We start from the raw sequence: 6853 nt of genomic DNA, 5'->3' as shown, positions 1-6853 counted from the left end.
TGTCTTTTTTTATTTTGTTTTTCCCTTGTTTTATTGCCTATTTTTTTGCTATTCTCTGTATTTTTGTTTTTGTCCTTTCCTTGTTTTATTTTGCTTTTTTTAAAGTTATTTTTTTCTTCATGTTCTTATTTTTATTTTGCTTCTCTAGTTTTCAGTTTTCTTGTTTTCATGTCTTGTTTTCTTTTTTGTCTTTTTGCCCTGTCTTTTTTGTTTTTCTTTCCTTTTCTTTTTTGTCTTCTTTCCCTTTTTGTCCTATTTTATTTCCATTGTCAGTTATATGTAGCTATTGTCGGTTTGTTTTCGCCTGATATGCTGTAAATCTTTAATATTTTTCCGCTTAATTATTGGCCTAGTGTAATCAGACTAGAGGGTTGATTTGACTAGTAACCAGGGAGACTCATTTTTAACCTCAAAAGTCCATCGAATTTCATGCTATCACGACACAGTATTTGTCAGACGGGAGGGTTGATTTGATTAGTAACCAAGGAGACTCATTTTCTTCTCACAAGGCTTATATTCATTCAAGTATAACACCATATATGACTGGAGGGTTCATTTGACTAGTAACCAAGGAGACTTATTCTCACCTCCAAAAACTTAGAATTTCATACAACCACTACATAGTATGAGTCAGACCGGAGGTTTGATTTGACTAGTAACCAAGGAGACTCGTTCAGTTCGTCAGATGAAAGCAAACTGGCAGTAGTTTTATTATTATTATGTGTATTTGTGTTTGCTGCAGTCGCCGTGGAGCAGGTTTGTGTGTTTTTTTCTTGATTTCTCTGTTTTTTTGTGTATTACGATTTATCTGTTCGTTTTTATGTTTTTGTTGTGTGCATTTCATTCGTGTTTTATGTTTCTCATCTTGTTTTTATTAGTTTTTCTTCATTTCTTTTTTTATCTAAAAATTGTGTTTATGTTTATTTGTCAGGGAAGGGAGGGATTTTTTTTTTTTTTTTTTTTTTTTTAAATACTGGTGTTGAGTTTGTCTATTTATTGTGATTTTAGATTTTTTTTTACGGGAAATTGTGGTTTGTTTAATCATTCATTTTTTTTTTTTCGTGTTTGGGTTTTACCAAGAGTCTACGAGAGATGCTGGGTGTTATGATTGTGAGGTATTGTGCAATATTGGAAACTCGTCTTATGGTGTGGGTGGGTTGTGTCTAGGGGGTGGGGGGAGGGTTGTGTGGGGGTGCTGAGGATTGTGTAGATGTGGGTGGGTTGTGTGTGTGAGGGTGGGTGGATGTGTACGTTGTGTTGGGGTGGGAGGGGGGGGGGAATGGGCTGAGAGTTGTGTGTAGATGTGGGTGGGTTGATGTGTGGCTGGCTGGCTTGTTGTGTGGGGATGTGGATGGGTTGTGTTGGTGTGTGAGACAGAAAATTGTTTCTTAAAATAGTCACCGATTGCATAACACTTGTCACCTGAAATAAATGAATGTTTTAATTACGTCAATGCAACTATTGTGGAAGGATTGCACGTTGTGTAGATTTGGTTGAAGGGAATATCGTACAAATCTGCGGACAATGCAACCCACTTTTCACTATTTATTTATTATTTTTTTTTTTTCCTACTGTTTAGATGTATGGCCTGTGAGTTGGAGCTGATAATTTAGTAATTTTTATGGTAGTACTGTTGTTTATATTGTTGGTGCAGTGTGTGTGGTAAGAGTGTGGAGGGAGAGAAGTGAAGAGGTAGGATATTGAGAGAGAGACTGGACCAGTGGTGCTTCAGAGTTCGTAATATCACTTCTAAGCCCCCCCCTCTCCCTTTGTCCTCATCCCTCCCCCTTGTCTGTCACCCCCCTCCCATCCCTCTTGTTTGTCTTCCCCTCCCCTCTCCTTTCCTTGTCTGCCTTCCCCTTCCCTCCCATCCCATCTCCGTCCCTCCCTCTTGTCTCCCTTCTCCCCTCCCCTCCCCTTCCTCTTGACTGCTCTACTCAACACAACTCTCCCTTCCTTTCCTCTCCTCCTCTCTCCCCTTCCTTCTACCCTTCTTTCCTCCCCTTCCCTCTCCCGTCTTTTCCTTTCTCATCTCTCCTTAATACTTAGTCTCAGGCTCTTATCTTGTTTTTTGTTTTTTTCCTTGGAGGGAACAGTTGCAGGCTTCTGGCCTTTGGTTCCTTCTTCCTTGCATAAAAAAGGCCCCAACACAACTAGTTATCTCCCTTCACATCCCCCCCCCTCTCTCTCTCTCCTATCCATCACTTCTCCCTCCCCTCTCCCTCTCTCTCGCTTCCCCTCTTTCCCTCCCCTCTGTTCTTCTCCCTCATGTCCATCCCCCCTCCCTCCCTCTCGTTTCCCCTCTTTCCCTCATATCCATCTCCGTTATTCCCTCTCTCATCCCTTCTCCCTTGCTCTTCTCTTCCCCTCTCTCCCTCCCCTCCCTGCCCTTCTCTTTCCCTCCCCTCCCTGCCCTCCCCCCCTGCACCGCTCAATAGCAAATCAATCATGTTGGGCAGTTGCAATGATCCGGCCTGACGCATATGGCAAAACAATACATTTAGGGGTGGACCTCCTCGGTGGTAATCACATGTGTGCCAGAGAGAGAGAGAAAGGGGGAGGGGGAGAGAGAGCGAATGAGGGGAGGGGGGAGAGAGAAAGAGAATGAGGGGAGGGGGGAATGTTGTGTGTGTTCTTGTGTAGAGTTTGGGATGTGTGTTTGTGTGGAGAGAGAGGGCGAGAGTACGGATTGGGTTATGTGCGTGTGGAGCTGGAGGTGTGTGTGTGTGTGAAAGCAGCCGGATTTGTGTCATCAGGCATGTGTACGGGTGAAGGTATGTGTGTGTGTTTGTGTGCGTGTGCGAATTTGGGTTAATAGCTGTGAGTGTTTGTGTAGCAAAGTGGGTTATTGCCGGTATGTGTGTGCGTGCGTGTGTACAGTGGGTGAAATCATGAGTGTGTGTGTGTCCGTCCTCTCGACTTGCCTTCCTTTTTCTTCGTTCATTCCCTCTTCCTTACTCTTAACTTCCTCCTCTTACCATCTCTCCCCCCTCTTATTTCCTCTTAGTCTTCCTTCATCTCTCTCTCTCTCTCTCTCTCTCTCTCTCTCTCTCCCTCCCTCTCTCTCCACACTCCTTGCCCGTTCTCTCTTCCATCCCTCCCTCCCTCCTTTATTTCCTCCCATTCGTTTTCCCATCCCACTTTCCACACTCCTTGCCCCTCTCTTCCTCTCTTTTCTCTCCCTTTTCCATCCCACTTTCTCTCCACACTCCTTGCCCCTCTCTTCCCTCCCTTCCTTCCTCCACACTCCTTGCCTCTCTCTTCCGTCCCTCCCTTCCACACCTTTCCTCCCCCTTCCCCTCCACACACCTTGTCTCTCCCCTCCCCGTCCCCATCCAATCAAAGAGCACTAAAAGGAGAGTAAAGACCGCCTCCCCAATATAGTGGAGTACCCATCCCCACTCCAGTACCGTATATAGGCTGGATTTGAGAGAGAGAAGAGGGGGAGGGGGGAGAAGGAGAGTACTTAAAAGATAAACAGAGGGAACATTAGGAAACCAATGAGAAAGGGTGTGGGACAAAATGAAAGAGAGATGGAGAAGTGAGCGAGGGAGAGAGAGAGAGAGAGAGAGAGAGGAGGGGAAGAATACTAAAATAATAATGCTAGGGAAAAGGAAATAGAGAGAGGAGGGAAGGAAGCAAACTACTGAAAATAGATGCTAGACAAACTGAAAACATTAGCCAAAGAGAGGAGGGGGAGGGAAAGTACTGAAAATTAAATGATTGACGGAGACGAGGAAAATGAGGAGAGAGGGAGGGGTGGAGGCGGGACTGAGATTGAAAACTAGACGAACATAGAAGGAAAAAGAGAGAGAGTTAAGCCGTGAGAAAAAATTATATACCTGGTACCTTCCCCTCTCTCTCTCTCTATCTATCTATCTATCTGTCTGTCCCTGCAGCATCGTCCACATCTCACTGCTTTACGTTAGTGTCGCAACTGATGCATCTGTTAACGCTGTGGTGGTGAGTGAAAAGTGATGTGGTGATGGAGGATACGGTGACTGAATGTCCTGATGAATATGGAGTGTGGCGGTAGCGAGTGTGTGGTGGAGAGGGTAGTGTGGTGACGGTGGTAGTTATGGTGGTGGTAAATGAGGTGTATAGTGACGGGATAGCGAAGAATGTGGTAATTGTGGTGGTGTTGATGGGTGGGGGCAGTGGTTATGGAGGGATTGTGGTGGTGATGACGTGAAATGATAGTTGGTGGTGGAAACGTTGCAGGATATACAGTAGTGTGATGTAATAATTTAGGATGTGGGAGTTTGTTGGTCAGTATGAGAGGGAAATGAGTAAAAGGAGACTAAGGAAATGAAAGTACAAGGACCTGGTGGCATTTCCTTCCAGTGAGGTACAGGGGTGAGCCTTGGATGGATCTTTCATTTCCTTTTTCTCTATTGGGGGAAAAATATGCTGGTGACAATTGTACTGTAAATGACTTGTGGAGAGAATGGAGAGACTGACTAGAAGTGTGAGTGAGGTGGAGGGGAGAGGTCGAGAGAGACTGACCAGGAAAGTGTAAGTAAAGTGGAGATGGAGTGGAAAGTACGTCAGTTGGAGAAAGGGCAGGGTGATGGCGAGGGACAGGGTGACATGGAGGCGATTCGTTTGTGGCCACCCCTTCCAGGATTAAGGCGTCTGGCAACAAAATGACATGTGTGATGGTAGTGGTGTATGGTGGTGGTTGTGGTAATGTTGATGGTGTATGGTTGTGGTTGTGGTAATGTTAGTGGTGATGGTTGTGGTTGTGGTAATGTTTGTGGTGATGGTGTATGGTGGTGGTAATATTGGTGATGGTGTATGGTTGTGGTAATATTGGTGGTGATGGTGTATGGTTGTGGTAATGTTAGTGGTGATAGAGTATGGTTGTGGTGATGGTGTATGGTGGTGATGGTAGTTGAGTGCATAATGATGGTTGTAGTGATAGTGGTATAATGAAATGGGGTATACAGTGATGGTAAATGTGTGGTGATGGTGGTAGTAACGGTGGTAGTGGTAGTCGTGCTGGTAATGGTAGTAACTCTGGAGGTAACATAGGAGTGTTGTCCTCACGTGCAGTTTACGGGGCCAGCGACACTAACTTTTCTATACTGATGCTAATGAGTGTGAAAGCTATGAGCCCCGCTTGTAACACTTTTACTGACGTTAACTACCCAACACCCCCCCTCTCCCTCTCTCTCTCTCTGTCGCTCGCTCTCTATCAGTCTATCTATCTATCTGTCTGTCTATCTGTGGGTATGTAGCGACCATCCATCCATCTCCCTCTGTCTATCCATCTCTCTTCATTCATCCCCATATCTAGCCATCCATATACCCATCTATCTGTCGTGTCTGTCCATTCGTCCATCTATCTGTCTATTCATTCGTCCTTCTGTCAGTCTATCAACCCATTCGTCCATCTATCCCTCTGCCCAATCGTCAATCCATCCATCGTTTTATTTTCATCAGTGTACGTGTGAGTATGTGCAACAGTACCTTTCCACACCCTATCCTGCACGCCCCGGTCGGTGCAACGAGCCCGCGCAGGGAAAAATCTGTCCGTGCAGATTTAGCGAGAATCGGAGGGACGTGAGCGAGAGAAAGGCCGGGATGAATAAAATAAAAACTGGGGAACGGGACTGCTGGACATTTGGCTGGTTGGTCCCTATGTCAACACCTGCATCGACAAACATTATAGTTCCCCCTTCCCATGTTTTCTGTTTCTCTTCTTCTTCTCCTCATCCTATTTTCACTTGTTTGCCAGTCCTCTCTATATCTCATCTCTTCACTATTCTCTTTTTTCTCATCTTTTCCTATTTCTTTACCTGCCCTCTCATTTCGTCTCCCTGTTTTACCCCTTTCCTCTCTCTCTCTCTCTCTCTCAACCATCCCTTCTCCATCCGTCTCTCCTCAAAGTCACAAAATTGCAATCTCTAGTATTGTCACCCTCTCACACTTTTTAACCTCTTTTCTTCCTTTCCCCTCTTCTCCCTGTCATTACCTCCTCTCTCTCTCTCCTTTCCCCTCCTTCTCTCCCCTTTCCCCTCCTCCTCCTCCTCCTCCGCTATCCACCTTTCCCCTTTCATTTTTCTCACACCTTCCCCTCTCCCTAACATTGTCATCCCCGCTTACTTTTACCCTCTTCATTTCTCTGCACATTATTCCCTGTCATATCATCTGTGTCCTTTCATCTCTCCTTAAATCAACCCTCCTCCTCACCGAACCTTGCTTCATCTGTGATTTTCTCTTCTCTTTTCTTCTCTTCATACTTCTCTGCTCGTCTCCTTTCGTCTCTTCTCCTTTTGTGTTTCATCACATTTCCCTTTTTATTTCATATACTGGACACCCTTTACGCCTTATATCTCGTCCCGGTGCCTTTCCACTCCCTTATCTTTCCTCTTTCATCTTACAAGTTTCGTCTCTTCTCTACATCCATTTCACACCTTACCTTTTCCACCCTGCTCTCCACGTGCCTCCTCTTCTACCCACCCTTCTCCATTTCATACCATCTTCTGTCTTCTCGTCACACAACTTTCGTTTCTCTTCCACTTGTCATTTAAACACCTTACCTTCCTCTTCTCTCTCCTCTTGTCGTATCATCTCTCCTGTCTTCCCACCTCGCTCCTCTTCTGCCTTCTTATTTTCTCTTCTCTGTCTTCTCTCATCTTCTGCCTTCCCTCCTCATCTCTCTCCATCTTCTCTCTCTTCTGTCTTCTCTCTGTCTCCTCCCTCTCCTGTCTTCTCTCTCTCTCCTCCCTCTCCTGTCTTTTCTCTATCTTCTGTCTTCCCTGTTCATATACTCTCTCCTCCTCTGTCTTCTCTCCTCACCTTCCTCTCTTCTTTCATCTCATATCTCTTCTCCATCCTCTCTTCTGTC

The sequence above is a fragment of the Coenobita brevimanus genome, chromosome 34 (assembly GCF_032717465.1).
Source record: "Coenobita brevimanus isolate Jiangsu-jjx chromosome 34, ASM3271746v2, whole genome shotgun sequence".
In the NCBI taxonomy this organism is placed as follows: domain Eukaryota; kingdom Metazoa; phylum Arthropoda; class Malacostraca; order Decapoda; family Coenobitidae; genus Coenobita; species Coenobita brevimanus.
The sequence above is the reverse complement of the archived record's forward strand: the minus strand, read 5'-3'. Positions refer to the sequence as shown.